Genomic DNA, 18732 nt, shown 5'->3' with positions numbered 1-18732 from the left:
CTTGCCCCATCAGACCAGGCTCCGAGTAATGTGCTCTTGAAATGCAAATAGACCCAGCGCACAGTCAAAAAGAGGCAACCACCTAGGAGTCCTTTAGTTAGGATCTAGGTGACAAAGAATGGTCCTGCTGCCCCGTGTAGGTGGCGCGCTTTGTAACCCCAGTAGTGAGGGTGGGGGACTGAGGCGGGAGGACCTCAATTCTAGCCCAGCCCGGGCAATTTAGTGACTTAGAGGGACCTTATGTTAAAAAAACAAAAATTAAAAAAAAGGCTGGGAATGTAGCTCAGTGTGATGGCCCTGGGTTCAACTCCCAGTAGCAGACGCCCATAAATGCTGTCTTTGACGACAACGTATGCTGTGCTGGCTCTGAGCAGAACCGGGTCGACTCCAGCGGGTAGAGCAAAAATGCTGCCACGCTGTTTTGCAGCCAATACATTTGTGTAAACACACACACACACACACACACACACACACACACACGTAGTGTGTGGAACAGAGAGACGTGGGCAGACTCCGGAAAGAGGGAGTGCAAGTGAGTTTCAGCTTTCCCTTTTTGGACGTTTTGTCACTGCCATATATTCACGTGTTACCTGCACGGCCATTTAGAAAAGGAATATTTTTAGAACGGTTACAGACTTGTAGAAGAATTGTGAAAATAACACAGGAAATTGCCCTTAACCCGGGTTTCTCCGGACACGTTAGTGTGGAGTTTTTGCCACAGTGAATGAACCAGTACTGATGCGTTCTTGCTAACCACTCAGGAGGTCCTTGGTTTTGACCTAATGTCTTTTTCCAGGATCCCATCCCAGATTCCGCGTCCCATTTAGTTTTCCTGTGTCCTTAGGCCTTCCCTTGGTTTTGATGACCTTGGGTTTGAGCGCCGAGTGTTCCCCACAGTGTCTCTCCCGGGGGTCTGCCCGGTGTTTTGCACGATCGCAATGGGGCTCTGTGTTGTGGGGAGGAGGCCACTGCGGTCCGTCCAGTGGGTAGGGTCGTCACTGAGGTTGCTGGCTGTGAGCACCCGCGGAGGTGAGGGTTGGGTTTCTGCACTATGAAACCGCGCGCCACCTCCCCCTCTGTACCGTGTGACCTTTTTAATGTAGAAAGTTTCCTTCACCCTAAAGTGTCACTAACAACCTACACGGGGCTGCATAACGTTGGGGGATGCGCTCTTCCCTGGAGGCCAGCGCTGCGCGGAGCGCGAAGAGGTCGGGAAGAGTCCCTAGGTACCCTGCTCCGCCCGGGTCACGGGAAGGTCCCGCCCCCACCGAGGACACGCCCCCGCCGAGGTGTGGCCACGCCCCCGTCAGCCGCGTGTCTCCTCCGAGGGGCCCCGCCCCACCCCGGACTGGGTTGGGCTCCACTGCCCTAGAGTTTTCCGCCCTGGGCCCCTCCTCCGCCCCGTTGCCGGAAAGACAGAGGCTTCCTTCCGCAGGTCCCGTCCCGGCCTCCACCTGGGGGCCGGGCCAGCTCAGGCCACGCCCCGACGGGCACTTCGCCCCGCCCTCAGCAGAGGCTGGCCCCGCCCCTGCCGAGAAGCCGGGTCCCCTGCAGCCAGCCCCGCCCCGGCCGGGCACTTCGCCCCGCCCTCAGCAGAGGCTGGCCCCGCCCCTGCCGAGAAGCCGGGTCCCCTGCAGCCAGCCCCGCCCCGGGGGGGGGTGTGGGGCGCGGCGCCCCGGGAGTTTTCCGCCCTGGGGCTCCTCCCCCGTCCCGCCCTCCCGGCCCAGGCGCCGCGGGTCCTGAGCGCTGCGGAGCGGGGCCAAGGTCCAGCAGAACCGAGGCGGCCGCTGAGAGGTCGCTGCTGCCGCGTGCGCGCTCGCCCCTCGGCGTCCGGGGCCAGGTGAGTGAGGTCCGGCGCGCTGGCGTTGGAGCTCCGCGCCCCTCCGGGCTCGGCCCTGTGCTTCCTGGTCGCCGGCTTTGGGGTGGGGTGGGCCGGGGGTGCGGGCCGGGCCTGGAGCGTGCAGGGCGGTGACCTGAGCCTCTCCCGACCGCTGGTCGAGTGCCCGCCTGCGGGGTTCTGGAAGGGCCCAGCTGTGCTGGGGAGCGTGCGGCGAAGGTGCCTGGGGGACTTTACTCTGAGCTGAAGGACGCGGATTCCTGGGAGCGGCCACCATTGCGCCTTATTTGTAAGGCTCCGACCGAAGGAATCGAAAGAATGCAACCTAACCCTTTTTCAGCCGCGACCTTAGGTTTTGCGGGGATTCTAGGATTTGGCTGATCCCTTGGGCTTGGGGCGGGCTCCTGAGGACTGAGAAAGGAGAAACCGGTCTGTGGGTCAGAAGCACAGATGTGAAGTTCCTTATCTTGAGACTGGAGGGGAAAGGCTAAGCTAGCCAGTGCTAGCCCGAGCTGGGGACGTTGCTCACAGGACACATCTGTCCTCGCGCCCTAACCAGTGACCTCTCTGTGGAGTTGGGATGTCTAGGGACAGACCCTAGGTATCCTTGTAGGTCTCCTCTTCCGTCCCCAGCCTTCTTTCTCGTCGCTGCTGGCCCTTGCCCTTCAAGGCTGAGCCCCCTGCTGCCCTGCCCACACCGTAGGGACCACCGGCTTCCAGGGGGCCTGGCAATCTTGCTGACCCTTATAGCTGGCTCACATTGTGTCCCTCGTTCCCATGCATGTTGCAGTCAGTTATGGGGGATTTGCAGGGGGATTAGTGGAGCCACTTCCCTTCAGGCTGTGATGGGCAGCAAGGTGTTCACAGGCATGAGAGGCCAGGTGAGGGGCTGCCCTGGCCTTGGCTGCTCCCTGCCTTGGGCTCCCTGATCTCGCACCTCTCTGTGCTCTGTTTCTGCCTCTGTAAAATGGGCATCATTATAACATGCACTTCCCAGGCTTCTTGCGTGGATTCAGTGAATTAGTATCTGAAACCACTGTACGGTGCTTAAGTACCGGCCATGCAGGATGGGTGGCGACTGGTATGCCCTGTCCGTGTGTCCCAGGTGGATGTCACTCAGGTTGGGCATGTAGTGAGCAAAGCACTGATGTGTAAGCAATCAGATGCAAGCACTAATGAATAATACAATAATAGTAGCTGTTTCTTGCTTACATCAGAAGGTGCAGTCAGGGGGAACTGCCCTTCTGAGCTGGCTCCCTGCTTCTCTCAGGCTGCTCTGTCCTGCAGTGCCCTCCTTTGCTCATTGTGCCCGTCATGTGCCGGCCATGCCAGTGCCTGCTGCCCACAGAGGGACAGGCCATGCCCTGCCCTGGCTCACGCAGCGCCCCCAATCCCGCCCCCCACCCCCGCCAGTTCTCAGGACCCACCTGGGAGCCTTGAGTAGTACTAGTGTGGCCACGTGTCTCACCCCTGCCCTGTCCTTGGTCTCTGCAGTGCAGAGCTGCTTCTCACTCACTTCTTGGTCTTGTACAGCACCCAGGATGGACCTTGCTATATTAGATGCACAGGAAACGTTGAGTGAGAGCCAGGTAGAGGAAGTACAGTAGTTCCTCAGTACTTAGAGTATTGGACTGATTCGGGAGGCAGACATAAGCCGGGAGGGTGAGCTGGAAGTGCATCCAGGCTTCAAGGTGAGAGAGGAGATGAAAGGACAAGTCCTACCATTTGATCCTCTTCTGGAGCAGAATAGCAGGAAGGACCCATCCTGGTTGCTTTGTCCATGTGACCAGGATGGACTTGTGATGCTGTGGTCATGGGATGGGAGGAGGGGATGGGAGTTGGAGAGGAGTGGAGTAGGAACTCTGTAGAATCCAGCGAAGAAACCCCGAGGGGAACTGGGGCCCAGGACCCTTCCTTCCTGTCTTCCTTCCTCTTAAGGCGGCAGCGATTCCTGGCAGTGCATCCCATGGGAGTCCTTTGGTAGGGGCTGGGTGCCGGCCTCCTTGAGGCCGTAGACTCTGGTTCTCTGGGTTTTTCTTTCCAACACCCTTGGATCCCACTGTTGCCAGAACATTGGGAATTTGAGTGACTCTGAGATAGGAAAGCTTCTAGGGTAATGAGGAAACTGAGGTTTCCCTGGTGGGAGCTGGTATTTGTACATGGAGTTGTAGTTGAGCTCTGTTTAGAAGGGAACTCTTTAGTAACCATCAGAACAATTCCACATTAGGCCCTGCTGACCCTCGCCCTGGGGACCCCTGAAATGAAGGTCTGATAGTCACACAGTAGTCACGAGAGGATCCTAAGAACATACCTGAGTACAGCTGGCCCTGCCTGGGCTGGTGCCAGGTAGTGACAGGTGGGGGCACTGAGAAATCGGGTAGAGAGTTCTCATCTTTGCCTTTTAGTCACCTGGCCCCAATGTTCTGATGACAGTCTGCTGCTGCAGGACATTTGCAGGAGGCATTTGAGATCCGTGAGGAGGAGGTGATTGCGATGATATTGTGGGTGTGTGGGTGCTGGGGGTGTAGCTCAGTGACAGAGCGCTTGCCTAGCAAGTGTGAGGCTCTGGGTTCCATCCCCAGTGCTGCAAAAGAGAGAGAGAAAAAAAGGAAATAGATATTGTGGGTATGTTGCCTCGAGGAACCATGGTGTCTGGGGGATTTTAGCTGGAGGTCGAAGACCGGCTCGGCCCCATCTCTTACCCAGGTGTGTGTGCTCATGAAGGTGTTTGCACCTTAGAAGAAAAGTAGGCAGGCGATTGAGAGGGAAGTCACAGGTCACCTGCCTCCCCTGTCCCTGGGCAGTGGGGAGGCTGGCTTGGGGGACAGTGAGGAGAGGTGAGGACCATCTGGTGGGGGTGGGGAGGAAGAACGTATGGGGTGAGGCAGTCTGTGGCATGCTAAGCATGCAGCGTGTCATCTCTGGGGAAAAAGGTGGTCAGTGTGGAAGGAGTATGGTAGTAGAGCTCTCTGTGTCTGCCAAAAAGGTCACAGATATTTTTAGGAAGTAGGTGACAAGGGTTGTTTCTGTTGGACTCTTCATTAGTGTCCACTGTTGGCCTAGCTGTGGGCTGGGCGCCCACAAGGAGAGGCCACACCCTCCATCCTAGGCTTGTCCCTATGGGTGTCCTGAGGCCTACGATGAGAGGCTGGATGAGACCCAGTTTGGAGTGGGGAACGTCCCAAATTCACTTTGGGATGTGGTACCTTGGAGACACCGAGTAGGTCCATGAGTCTGGGGGTCAGGAGGTGTCTGGCTTGGACAGAGGTTTTATTGAGGTTCTGTTTATATTTGGAGTCAAGGGCATGGTGATGTAAATGAAAAGAAAGATGCACCAATCAGCATCCCAAGAGGACCCATTGCAGGAGCCTGAGTCAACCTGCTTTGGTAGGACGGGTGACCAGTCGTGGCATTACTGCCGCGACCAGTGACGGGAAGGATGAGCAGTAGCTATTTTGGTGGGACAATGGGAACAGCAGTCAGATTGGAACAAATGAGTGACACGGAGCAGGCGCCCAGGATCTTGAGCCTTTGGCGGGAGAATGTCCTTCAGGGAGTGCTTGTGTTTTCTTAGCTCCTCATCCCTTTTGTCCTGGGGGCTGGCCTGTGGCTCCCTTTTGTCCTGGGGTCTGGCTGGGAACTACAGGCTGCTGGACTCCCTCTCCTCTCTGCACAGATTTGGGCAGCTAGGAAGCTTTGGTCCTTTTTTGAGGGGGGGAGTACTGGGAATCGAACTCAGCACCTTGCACTTGCCAGGCAGGTGCTTATGCCACTGAGCTATATCCCCGGCCCCAAAACTTTGGTCCTTTCACAGGTTCCCGCTGTGGAGCTTGTCTTGCAGCCTGTTTGTGACTTGTTTGTTGCAGGCAGTGACTCTGGGTTACTGTTACTTCAGGTCACTAGCTGTGGAATGTTCTTACTGCAGAATCACCATAATTTATTCAACCTTTTTCACACTGCTGGGGGTTGAGATCATTGACTGTATTTATTGATTTGAAATAGCACTGGAATAAGCAACCTAGAAGGACCCTGATTGGACTGTTCCTGAGTATGCATTTAGGAAGAGTTTTATGATGCTGTTAAGTTTTCCAAATGAGTAGAATTATTAGGTATTATGAATGAGGTTCTAACTGGATATACCAGAATTTTCAGTTTGTATTTATTTTTTATTTTTTCTACATTTCCCATTCATTACTCATTAATTTCAGTCTTTATTCATTCCTTCCTACTTTTGGCTTATTTTATGGCTCTCCTTTTAATATCTACATTGGTTATTGAATTTTAGTCCTTTAATTTAAGAAGTATGTAATGCTTACCGCTCTGCTTTGAGTACAGTTCTAGCTGGCACCCCTTTGTACAATGTCCTCCCTGTCTGTTGCTCTCTAGCTGTTCTGTTGTAAATCAGCTTTTGTAGTTTTGGTTGTTTGAGATCCTGTAGCTCAGGCTGGCCTTGAACTTGCTATATAGCCTAGGCTGGCCTTGACTCATGACCCTCTTGTGTGTGGGGAAGGGGTAGGGGAGGGCTGGGATTATGGGTGTGTACCACCACACCTGGCTGTAAATCAATTTCTGTCCAACGATTAAGTAGATGGGATCCTGAATTTCTAAGTCTGTAATACTGTGGAGAAAATAATTAAATTTGCTTGTTGAGTTTTAGTTTTATGGGCTGTGATTTAATGAATGTGGTCTGGAAAAATCTCTTCTTATCAGACATTTATATCTGCTTTTTGGCCAACTACATGATTACTATTAAACTGCATATTACTACATATTACTGTTAAAATGTTTTGTGCACTTGAAAGAAGAAAATATATAGCATTCTTTGGGGAACAGACTTCAGGTACATATTTTAACTTGAATTTACCCTTGATATCCTTATTATCCACCCATCAAGTTCTGAAAGGTCTATCAAAAATTCTTGCTATAATTTTTTTCTAAGTCAAGGCCCACTTGTATTTGCAGGCATTCTTGACTTTCCTGTTTAGTGTTTAGAGATTTATCAGGCTCACTTTGTGGATGCTACATCAGATCATTTGTTGCTTGTTTCTTGCTTTTGGTCTTTGGGTTTAACAGGTTCACAGTGGGGTCACAAGTCGTATGTCTCGCAGCTGGGCGACTTGAACCACTGGTGGTACACACATAATTGTCCCATTGGGCAACTTTTTATTAATTTTATTAGTAAAAAAATTTTTTTTATTAGTTAAAAAAAAAGACTAATAAAAGTGATTAGATCCATTTGTATTACCAGCAGTACAAGGTGCCCGATGGGGCAGTCATGCCTGTACCACTGCTGGTTCAAGCTGGTGGAAATGTGTTAAGTTCCATATTGTCTATGTTTTTTTTTTTTTTTTTTTTTTTTTTTGAGGCAGGGTCTCACTATGCAGTTCAGGCTGGGCTTGAGCTCATTTTGTAGCCCAGGCTGGTCTCGAACTCACAATGATCCTCCTGCCTCAGCCTCCCGAGTGCTGGGATTATAGGCGTGCGCCACCACGCCCGGCTATATATTGTCTATGTTTTGAGAGAATATGTAGTGAAGAATCTAGGAGAATCCCTTTTCTTTACAGTTCTAAAATTAATAAATAAGTATATCTTGTAAGACAGTAAGGCTCAGAACTTAGAGGCAGGCATTAGCTGGAGGGCATGAAGTCAGCAGGCCCCTGTAGTGTCTGTTCAGGCTTCTGCAGAATAGTTAGTAAGTAGGTCCTGCCCGCCTGCTGGTAACCATGACACCTGCTCCTCACCTGTCCCCAGGGTCCTTGTGGTAGCCAGGCTTTTGGGAGGAACAGACTGTAGACTCCAGGGATGTGGCCTGCAAACCAGTTCTTTTAGTCTGTGTCCTGTTGCTGTGACACACAGTTTGAGGCTGGATGGTTTATAAAGAGAAGAGTTTCATTCAGCTCAGAGTTCTGGAACTCCTGGAGCGCGGCGTAGGCTTGGCTTCTAGCGTGGGCCTCTTGCTGTGTCACAAGATAGTGGAGGAGGAACAGGGAAGCGAGTGTGTGCAGAGGAGCACAGGTACAAAAGACAGTGGGCAAAGAAGGCTGAGCTGCTTTGTAATACCCAGTTTTTGCAGGAACTAAGCCAAACCCATGACCTATTTGCTTCCCGCTAGGCCCCGCCTCTTAAAGGGCCCGCTACATTCGGTGCCCTTATCCTGGGAACCAAGCTTCCCGCAGGTGAGCCTTTGGAGAACAAAGCATCCCCGAACCATAGGAGAATCGTCTCTCCCTGTGCAGTTCTGGCTCCTTCCTTGGTCCTGGGGCTTGGGTGGCTCTACCCTGCGCTTTCTTCTTTGGCCACACTTCCTTCTGCATTTGAGGCAACAAGATGGGCTTTCTCTACTCTTGGAGGGAAATGATCAAAAACTACACAGACATCTTCAGGGGCCAAGTGTCAGCTATAGAGGCTTGGCCCCACTCTCACCCTCTTTCTATGTATGTGGGCTTTTGATACAGGGTGTTAGGATATAGTCCAGGCATGCTGGTGTGAACTTGCTGTGCATTCCAGGCTGGCCTTGAACTTGCAGTCCTCCTGCCTCAGCCTCCTGAGTGCTGGGATTACAGGTGTACACCACCACAGCCACCTTCTGTGCTTGTGTTTTAAGTTACATAAACTGTCTCAATATATTGGAGTGGCCTAAGCCTTGCTAGACTTTGAGCTCTTAGTGAGTCAGCTTCCAAAACCTGTATTGAAAATAAAGGCAAATGGTATAAGAACATGAAAGAGTAAATAAAACCCGAAATGTACAATAGGTAATAAGAAAGGGAAAGAAATTGCTCAAAGGAAGGAACAACTGGGATGACGGAAAGAAGAAAAAGAATGTACTAAGACTTTTTATTTATATATATATATATATATTTATGGATTGGTGGCATAACTGTACTGCTGGTGTCTGATGGTTTGTTGAGGGGAACAGTTAGTGATTAAAAGTTTTTTTTAAGTTTTTTATTTTGACCAATTTTGCATGCTTATATCTGGTAATCTGAGCAATTTATGTGGCAACAACAATTTGCAATATAATATCCATTGGTGAATTCCTACAATCTTGTCTAGTGACACTGTGTGTTGTCTCTAATGTTCTTTTACATTATAATTTTCTTATTCCCTTTAATGATTTGATCAGTCTTCTATTTTTACATCTGGTAATCTGAGCAACTTCGTTGAAGATAACAATATGTAATATAACAACCACTATTAATCCCTATCATTTAGTTTGAAACCCTATATCGTTTTCAATGTCCTTGTGTTGTTTTGTTTGTATTTTGCTATTGTTCTTTTTTTTTTTTTTTGCTGTTTTCTTTAAATTAAAAAAAAAAGGTTTAAATTGAAAAAAAAAGAAAGAAAGAAAATAAAGGCAAATGCCTAGGAAAGAATGGCTTGAAAATAACCCAGGCCCTGCTGAGGAAGGATTATCAAAGAGTCCTCCACATGCTTTTACTATTAATAGTTCCACCTCAGGTTTTTCTTCTCATTTGCTTGGGAAGTCCTTGCCTAACCTTTCGTTTTAAATCATTCTCACTTAAACATTTAGATCATTCTCTGTCGGCAGCACATAACTAGGTGTGGCAGGAGAGCGTGTGGCACAGGCAGGGATAACAGCAGCAAAGCTCATTTGGTGGGTTCTGTCCTTGATTTGGTTCGATTCCCTGTGTCTTACTATTTACAGCTCTGAGAGGCTGTTGCCTTCCTTGCCCGATTTTTGTTGTCTTGGGTAGCTTTCTTATCTTTGGGCTTCCCCATGACGCCTGTGTTAGGATTCAGGTTTGCTTGTGAATTAGAGCAGTCTCTCTGTCTGTTTGTCTGTCTCTGTCTGTCTTTAGAAATCAGAGCCAGGTTTCACACGTCTGTTCCATGAGACTGTCCAGACCCCAGGCTCCTCACGTCATGATGTCTCTGGAATTCCCTAAGGCTGTGGTTTGCAGACAGGAGTGTGAATGAGGCTCCCCCGGAGGCTCGCTCTCCAGCTTGCTGGGCTGTAGCCCTGAAGGTCGTGATTTGGAGGGTCTGTGGGGGCCCGGGCATCTTCATTTCTAGCTGGCGCCCAGGCTGTGAGGATGCCACTGGTCTTGGGGCCACGCTCGCCTCCCACATGGCCCAGGACAGTGTAATATCAACCTGGCAAGGCCCCGGTAAGCTGCTAGCGAGGCGGGGACATGGTCCTTGTATGGGTCGGCTGTGTGTCAGGTGACAGCAAGTGTTCTGCTGCTGAAGCAAGAGAGGGCAGATGGTTGAGGAGCGACAGCCAGAAGTTTCTGGAACACCACCCACCACTCTCCTGTCTTGGAGCCCTTTCCTGTGTGTATGAGTCTTACTATTGGCCAGGCCCATCTGCTGAGGCTTGGAAGTGGGCATTGTTGCAGCTCGGGGCTGGTGAGCAAGCTGGCAGGGCCTCCACTCCCTTGCTGGCTGAGAGGCATGGGCTGTGCCCGGAAGCTGGGTCTGTTTGGGAGGCAGCAGTCCTGCGCTCACTCACTGGGTTTACCTTTGTATTCCCCCATCCTACCTCTAGCCCGGGGGCCCTACATTGGGACCCAGGCTGGGCCATAATGCTTCTGAATCAGGAGACACTGCCCTGGGCCTTGTCCTGTCCCCAGCCACCCTGCAGTAAAATAAGCCAGAGAATCTAGGTGATCCCACCAAGGCCCCCTCCAGCCCAATGTTTTAAGATCCTTGAATACCAGGGCAGTGGGGATGGATGTTTTATTTCTGAGAGGTATGCTTCAGGGCCAGCATGTCCAGGCTGAGCGTCTGAGCGAGGCCGTGGACACTCCCTCTGGTCCCTCTTCTGGCCTGCTTTGCCCGGAACTCTGCAGGGCCCCTTTGAGACACAGCCTGGCTAATGATTGACATGGGCTCCACTTAAATTCCCAGCGAGTGGGTAGGGAGTTGAATGCTTCACCGCACTTCTGTAGGCTCTTTTATAGTGCCTGGGAAAATCCAGGCATGGCTGGTGAACCGCTGCCCTGGGGCTCTCTGGCCTGCGTCAGTGTCTAAGTGGCACCTGTGAGCCACGCTTCAGAGGTGAGGCAGTGCCCTACGAGGGTAGGGCATGGGGTTCTTCACTCGGCTCTGCAGAGTTAGGGATGCCAAACACCCTCTTGGAGGGAGAGAGGGGGATGTCCTAGATGTGTCCTTCCTGCCCCCAGAATTCCTGGAGCCTTTGTACGGCCAGGAGCTTCGGGGACAGATGCCCCCCAGGGCGTGGAGAGATGAGTCAGGGTGCCCTGGTGTTCCTGGAGGGCTCAGTGCCCTCCTTGGAGGGCAGCGCTGACATCACTCCTCCTGGGAAGTCTAGGGGCCTAGCGTCGTGCTCTGCCCCTTGTAGGATGTGACCTCCGAGCCTCAGTTACCTTGTTTATGACATAAGGTGCAAGTGTGTGTCCGCAGGGTTGCTGTGAAGGCTAAGGGGTGATCTGTAGTGTGTCTCAGGGACTGGAGAAGGAGGAGCCTTATTAGAACGTTAGAGGAGACAGAGCACTTTAAGCCAAGGGCTGGGGGAGCAGTGGTGGGTGAGGAGGTCAGGGTGGGCTTCCTGAGGGAGGGGGACTCCGTGTGGCCTCAGGGAAACCCGGAGACGGGAGGATGGACCAGCCTCAGGGCCTCAGAGCATGCGTGTAATGGTAGAGATTGCAGGACTTGGCGGAGTGAAGGCATGTATATCCAATGCTTCTTTCCATCACACACGGATCTCAGGGCTGCATCTGCCTGCTGTTCCTCAAGGGCCCAGTGTCACAGAGGCCAGTCATCCCCAGGCCCGGAAGGAGCGTTCCCCTGGCCACTTGACCTATGGCTTCTCCAGAGAGTTCTGTCAGCTTCGGTGCGTGTGGCTGTCTTTGTTCTTGCTAAGTGTGTTTTAAGGAGAGGCTTCTGGAGGCTGCTAGACCAATTGGGAGGCCTCAGCCAGGTGGCCCTGGAAGTGTTGGGTGCTCTGAAGTCATCTGGATCTGAGGGCTGAGCGTCCGGGATGGTGACCCGGCCCAGAGGATGGGGTGACGGGACCAGGGCCCGTTTGCTGCCTGTTGCTGCCGGTCATCCCCCGTTCCCTACCATTGCTGTAGAAGGGCTCTGAGTACCTTTCTGTGCAAGCATGGCTTGCAACCTCCTAACTGGAGAGCCCCATTCCACCGATTAGGGTCAGAGCCCCCTCCCTCCCTCTTTTGTGGTACTGGGGATTGAATCCAGGGCTCTGCATCAAGCTACGTCCCTAGCCCCTTTTTATTTTGAGAAAGGATCTTGGTGCGTTGCCCCAGCTGAGCTTAAATTTGCAGTCCTCCTGTCTCAGCTTCCCAGAGTGCTGGAATTACAAGCCTGCACCACAATGCCCAGCGTAATTCAAGAGTCTCTAGCAGGTTTTCCCCTCCTTCCAAAGAAGAGGGTAGCTACAAATCCTTCCTCTGTGAGATAGCTTCAGGTAGCTGAGGTAGAGAGCCCGGGAGCACCCAGGTCTGCCCATACCCATTGAGCGAAGCTGGTTTCCCCACCTCCCCTGGCGCAGTCCTGGTGACTGCATTTCCTGCATCCTCAGGCTTGAACTGGCTCCCTTGGAACGGTGCTGTGCTGTGGTGTGCGCATTTTCCTGGAAGTGCAATGAGCCTGCTGTGGGCCGGGACACCCCTTGCCCAGCCGTGGGGGCCTCTCTGAGCCGAGGTAGAGCCCTGTGAAGCTCAAGGCACGTGAGCGCTGGTCCCCTTTGCCCAGGCCATACCCAGGCTCAAAGAGGGACCCTAGCTCAGTGAGTGCAGAGCGATGTGGTGGTTTTTTTTTGTTTTTTTTTTTTTTTTGTCTTTTTGAGACAGGGTCTTGCTATGCTTCAGGCTGACCTTGAGCTCACTTTGTAGCCCAGGCTGGTCTCCAACTCACAATGATCCTCCTGCCTCAGCCTCTCCAGTGCTGGGGATTACAGGCATGCACCACCATGCCGGGAATTTGTGCGGTTTATAATGTTTGCAAAAAGTGGGGAGTTGTTATACACATTACCTTAAAGAGAGCCCCTGAAAGTCTGTAAGCTTCATGCTCCACAAAACTTGGACCTACCTCTATGGATGCTGATTTAAAAAAAAAAAAAATTCAGACACATTACTGGCTGGAAGAAAGCCACCCTGAAGCAAAAGGTGTTTAAACTTTTATCTAAAAAATGTTTATTTTTTTCACAATGTAGTTGAATGCTGTAGTTCGATTGTCCTGATGAATAGCCTATTATTTAAATAAAATGACAAGCAGTGCCGATCTTACTATTGTGCTTTTAAGCTCCTATGTGTGTTATTTATGTATTGCTACATTATAAAATACTTCATAATTTTTTTTTTGTACCGGGAATCGAACTCAGGACCTCGCACTTGCCAGGCAGGCGCTTGTGCCAGTGAGCTATATCCCTGGCTTACTTCATAATTTAAAAAACGAGAAAAGACAAATACATTGATCTGAAAGGCTGTAATGATACCAGCTGTTCCCTGACACACCCCACCCCTTTCCCTAACTCGTTTTAAACAAACTCTGTGTGCTTAAATAATAGCTTATGTTACTGTTTCTTAATTTATTCATTTAGACATTGCATGTGGGCTTTCTGTTTGGATAGTATGGAATCGATACGTATACCAATATTTAATGCTTGCGTTATTAGGACCGTAAATTTTATTGTTCAGTATGGTGCTGAGTAATTAACCAGGATTATACATTTGGGGATACAGCAACCCCTGCCCCTTTAGGCTTGGTATTTTGCATGTCTGTTGCTCCAGGCTGGACAAACAGCTCCCCAGAACTACTGGCCACCATCATTTGGGGATTTTCTTTTAACGTTTTCTGTATTAAGTTTTCGCGCCTCTGGGTTCTGTGTATTTCATCTCTTTTCTCTTATTTACTTCCTCACCTTGCTGGGATCCTTCAGAAGTTCCTAAGCAAAAGTGCCTGAGACACGAGTTTTTGTTGTTTTGTTTTTGAGTCTTTTGAAAAAGTCTCTTCCCACCTCTTGATCACCTCTGGCCATTAGCTGGATCCATTCAGCATTTTGAGGACCTGGGTCCATTGTCTTCCAGTTTTCAGTGTGGCTGTCGAGGAGGGGTCATGTCATTTCAATTCCCCAAAGACCACTTCAGTTCCCATTTTTTTCTGGAAAACATCAGCATGTTTTCTTTGCTGCTTATGACCTCACATTTCACAGCGTTAGGCTGCACTGATCATCACTGGCGTACCACGATGTGGTTCTTTCAGTATAGAGATTTATTTCAGTGTTAGGCAGTGTTCTTATATGGTAACCTGTAATTTTATTGTCTCTGTTTTTCCTGTTGTTTTTTCTTTTTTTTTAAGTTTCCTGGGACTCCTTTTAGTCAGATATTGAAACATACATCTTTCATGTTCTGTTTTTTTTTCTTTAATCTTTGGGTTTTTGTGGTTGTTGTTTTGTTTTGTTGTGCGGACCGTCTGGGGTATTTCATGCTCTTTCCTGACTTGATTGCCTATGCATTTTTGTTGCGTTTTTAACTTTAGCCCTCCTTTTTCAATTTCTGAATACCCTTTTCTGTTCTCTAATCATTCCCTTTTTGTAGCATCTTCTTTTTGCCTGATGGGTACGGTTTTTACCCTTGCATCCCTGAGGAGATTAATTGTATTTGTGCTCTGCTTCTCATCAGCCTGTTTCTTCTCTCTCTCTCTCTTCCTCTTCTGTTTTCAGCTCTCCCTGGCTGGGTGGAGACTGCCCAGCTGTCAGGTCCTGTGCTGTCTGTTTGCACAAGGAGGGAGGGCACAGAGCTGACAGGCAGTGCGGGGCGCTGGAGTGGGTGGGTTGGTGTGGGGGGTCTGGGTTTTAGAGCTACTCTACTCAAGCGCTGTGACTAGAAGCTCTCGTTCCCGAGCACGGCACAACTCATCCCCTCGGCTTCAGGCGGCCCCTGATAAGAGGAACCAGAAGAAACATCCCGGGGAAGTGATGTGAGACCCATGAGCTGCCCCTCAGATGAGGCGCTTTTGACGTGGGGGCAGGAGGCTGTGGGCCAGCCTCTTGGATCGTGCCACATCCCCCTCCCTGTGTGTCAGTTTCCCCATTTGCAAGTGGAGAGAGGAGGTGGGTAGGTGGATGGGAATGAACTGAGTCACTTCTAAGGGCCACCTCCGGCATCCTAGTTTCATGAATGACCCGTCAGTGTCACTGCCCTGCCAGTGCAGACTGGGCTGCCTGCCTTTTTCCTGCTACAGGGCATTTGCATGGCAGGCTGGGTGTGTCTTGCCTGGCCACAGAGAACCCACTCAGGGGCCCTGAGTCTCACAGGGTGACTCACAGTGGCCATGGTGACTCATGGTGACCATGGTGACTCTGTTGACCTGTGAGACAAGCAGGCACCTGTGCAGAGCTCTGACTCCCAGCAGTGGGGAGGAGGCGAGCACCTGGCCCCTCTTGCATCGTCCAAAGGGCTCTTTTGTGGTTGTGACGGTTAAAGGTTTCCCTCTGCAAAGCCTGAGCCTGGTGGATGCGTTCTCAGACCTCTGTGCCTGGGGTTGGGGGTTGGGGGTGGGGTTTGGGGGGTGGGATGGGGGTGTATGGGGGTGGAGGGGTGGGCAGAGGCTTCCCAAGAGAACACCGGGGAAGGAGCTGGAGGGAGGAGAGGAGAAATGCACCCTCTGTGCTTGATTTTTGTTCCTGCCATAGCAGGTGTTTACAAACTCACAACTTTTTTGTGGTAAAATATATATAATGTAAAAGTTAACCATTTTAACCAGTTTTAGGTGTCCAGTTCAGCAGTGGGAAACATACGCACACATCCTCCCAGCCATCTCAGTGTTTTCTCTTCTTCCCAGACTGACGCGCAGGACCGATTTCCCGAGAACCCCTCACTTCTGGCAGCCATCTTCTCTCTCTAGGCAGAAAGGCCTCTAGATACCTTTCTGACCCTCATATAAGGGAAATCATGAAGTAACCATCCTCTGTGGCTGGCTTATTTCACATAGTGTCTTGTGTTTCCGTGCTGTTCCGTGTGTCAGAATTTCCTTCCTCTTTGAGGTGAGTCAGTCCCGCTGTATGAATACACATTTTTGTATCCGTTTGTTCATCCTTCGCTGGACCTTGAGTTGCATCGCTGGACTTGGATTTTTGTGAGGGATGCTGCTGGGAATGAGGATGTGCCTCACCTGTCCGAAGCTCTGCTCGTGTTCCTGGGCAGTGACGTTGGCGTGGGCTTGCTGGGTCACAGGGTGGTTTTGTATTGACTGTGTTGGGGAACCACCCTGCTGTCCTCACAGTCGCTGCTGGCCGTTGGATCACGTGACTCTTGCCTTGCTGTTTGATCTGGAAATCTGGTCTCGTGGATGTCACGGTGTTGTCAGGGCTGTGTCTTTTGGGGAGGCTCTCGGGAAGTTCTGTCCTCACTTTTTCTAGCTTCCAGTGGCTATCGGGTCCCTGGGCTGTGCTGCCTTCCTCCACAGGCGCTCAGACTTGTCTGCATTGTGTGGTTTCATCCCCAGCCTACACAGGTGGGGATCTCCGCTTATAAGGACCTTTGTGATTCGATTGTGTTCACCCAGATAATCTAGTCTGGGGCCTCCTTTGGTGGCTGGTCACCTCACTCATATGCCTGGGAGGATGGGTGGGGGGCGGACTGTCTCACAGCCCTGAGGGGCTCCGGGTGGGGGAACTGTCTGGGGTATTTCTGAAGGAACCTTAGCCTCAGGCTTTGCAGAGCCTTTCCTCCACCTTTGCTCTGACCAACACTGTCCCCAGGCGCTGTGGCCTTCAGTGCTAGTGAGTTACGCACCTCCTGGGAGGTGCTTACACATGCAGGTTTCCTTTGTGCTTGGAGCCTTGGATCCTTTTTTCCCTCCCCAGTTTGAACCTGTCCCCTGACAGCTACACTGGTCCGGTAAAGGTAATTGTCCCCAGCTTTACAAAGCTTGTTCTGACCCTTGGTACATTCAGTCCTCAGCGTACTTTATGGTAAGTGGATCAAGTCACACTGTAGAGAGCACCGAGATTCATGTCACACAGTGAGTGGCAGTTAGGGCCCAGACATTGGCTCCCAGGCTGCTTAGGGAGTGAGTTAAAATTATTAGATACAGGAGCTGAGCTCAGTAGCATATACCTGTAATGCCAGCTACTTGGGAGGCTGAGGCAGGAGGATTACAAGTGGAGGCCAGCCTGGGCAATTTAGCAAAACCCACGTCCTAAAAAGAAATATTAGTATATACCATGTACTATATGCAACATGATGGTAGCTTTAGTGACTGAACCCTCATAGCCATAGGGTAAGGTACATGTAATGCCCCTCCCCTTCCCCCATTTTATAGGTAGGGAGGAGAAGGGGTCAGAGAGATTCAGTGATAGGCCCAAGGCCACACAGCTAATGAGTGGGAGAGCTGGAATTGGAGTCATTGTCACTGGACTCCACACTTTGTGCATCCCTGGGTGGCCAGCAGCAGTGTTAGAGGACAGTGTCAGAGCTGTGTGGGCTGGGGCAGAATTCATGCAGCAGAACTGAGGAGTCTCCTGTGACTTCCCTGTGACCTTTGTGGCTTTTGATGGGGGGTTCTGGGCCATGCAGAGAGAGGGAACTGGTGTACAGCGTGGAAGAGAGAGAAATTGGGGGGTGGTAGGAGAACCTGCCAAGGATCTGGGCTCAGGGGCGGGAGCCAGTATAGCTGCTAGTTAGGCTGTGCGGCCTAGGACCAGCCCCCAGCCTCCATGTCCCCAACGCAATGGCGGAGTGGCTTGAAGAAGGCGCCCCCAGGCTCCCTTCCATGGGGAGCCATCGGAAGGGCTCCATTGGCGGGATGGTTACTACTGCTGCAGGGCTGGGATGGGAGCCGTCCTCTGCCAGGGTGGCCTGGGAGAGACTGGGTGGTCTCCCAGGGACTTGCGCTCGGTCTCCACCAGCCACAGCCTTTGTCTGTTGTCTCGTTGACTGTGTGCCTGGGAGACGATGTCCCCTCTGTACCTGAGAGCAGCTGTCCTCGTGCGGAAGTCGTGATGTAAAACATACGCCTGTCTCTCCCTGAGGCTGAGCTGGACTCACACACACAGCCCATAGATCCCCTCTTGGGGGTGTGAGTGTTTCTTTAGGCTTTGTCTCAGTCCACTGGGGCTGCCATAATCATGATCTGGGCGGATGAAACGATAGACCGCACTGCTCACAGTTCTGGAGGCTGAAGTCTAAGGTCACAGTGCCGTCCATCAGGTCTGCTGTCTGCTGAGGGACTGCGCTAGGGCTCACAAGTGGCACCTTCTCACTGTGGGCTCGTGGGGTGACCTGTCTGGGGTCCCCTTTTGTAAGGGCATCAGTCCTGTTGATAGAAGACCGACATTGGACCTCCAAATGATGTAGGGCAATATTATAACTCTCAACCTGCTAGATGTCAAATATGTCAAGTTCATGTTCCCCAAAATCAAAGAATGAATTCTAACTTTTTTCCTTTGGTACCGGGAATTGAACTCAGGACCTTGCATTTGCCTGGCAGTTTCTGTGCCAGTGAGCTGTATCCCCAGCGCCAAAGAATGAATCCTGAGGAACAGTGGAGGTTAAAAGTAGGACATTTTATTGAGAAAGACAGCTCCTGAGAGGCAGGAGGGCACCCAAGTGGGATGCTATGGGCCCCATTTTGCAGAGGAAGTTTGATAGAGCAAAATCATGAGGTGGGCACAGCACAGGTTCCAGCTATGATCAACCAATAAGATTATAAGCATGGCCGCTGAGGTAATATTGATCTAGTGGGAAAGCAGGTCACGTAGCAAGGGTACATGGGAAGAACAAAGAACTTTTTAAGGAAGGGATGGGTCTGAGCGTCATGGTCACCCACTGATGTGACTGATGCTTGTTTAGATTTTATTGGACCAGGTATTACCACTTATTTTGTTTGTTTGTTTGTTTTGTTTTTTGTTTTTTTGTTTTTGTTTTTTTCCGGTACTGGGAATCGAA

General features: G+C 51.1%; 1 protein-coding gene across 1 annotated transcript in view; it reads left to right on the top strand.

Annotated features, from left to right (window-relative positions):
- Window positions 1-1660: 1660 nt before the first annotated feature.
- Window positions 1661-18732, top strand: part of Anxa11 (annexin A11) — a gene marked incomplete at its 5' end in the record, with an annotated part of 41415 nt that continues 24343 nt past the window's right edge. The window contains 1 exon segment of the mRNA XM_005389885.2: window positions 1661-1840.

This window comes from Chinchilla lanigera, unplaced genomic scaffold (genome assembly GCF_000276665.1).
Source record: "Chinchilla lanigera isolate Chin_1 unplaced genomic scaffold, ChiLan1.0 scaffold00036, whole genome shotgun sequence".
NCBI classification, from domain to species: domain Eukaryota; kingdom Metazoa; phylum Chordata; class Mammalia; order Rodentia; family Chinchillidae; genus Chinchilla; species Chinchilla lanigera.
This window is presented reverse-complemented; position numbering and strand designations above follow the sequence as displayed.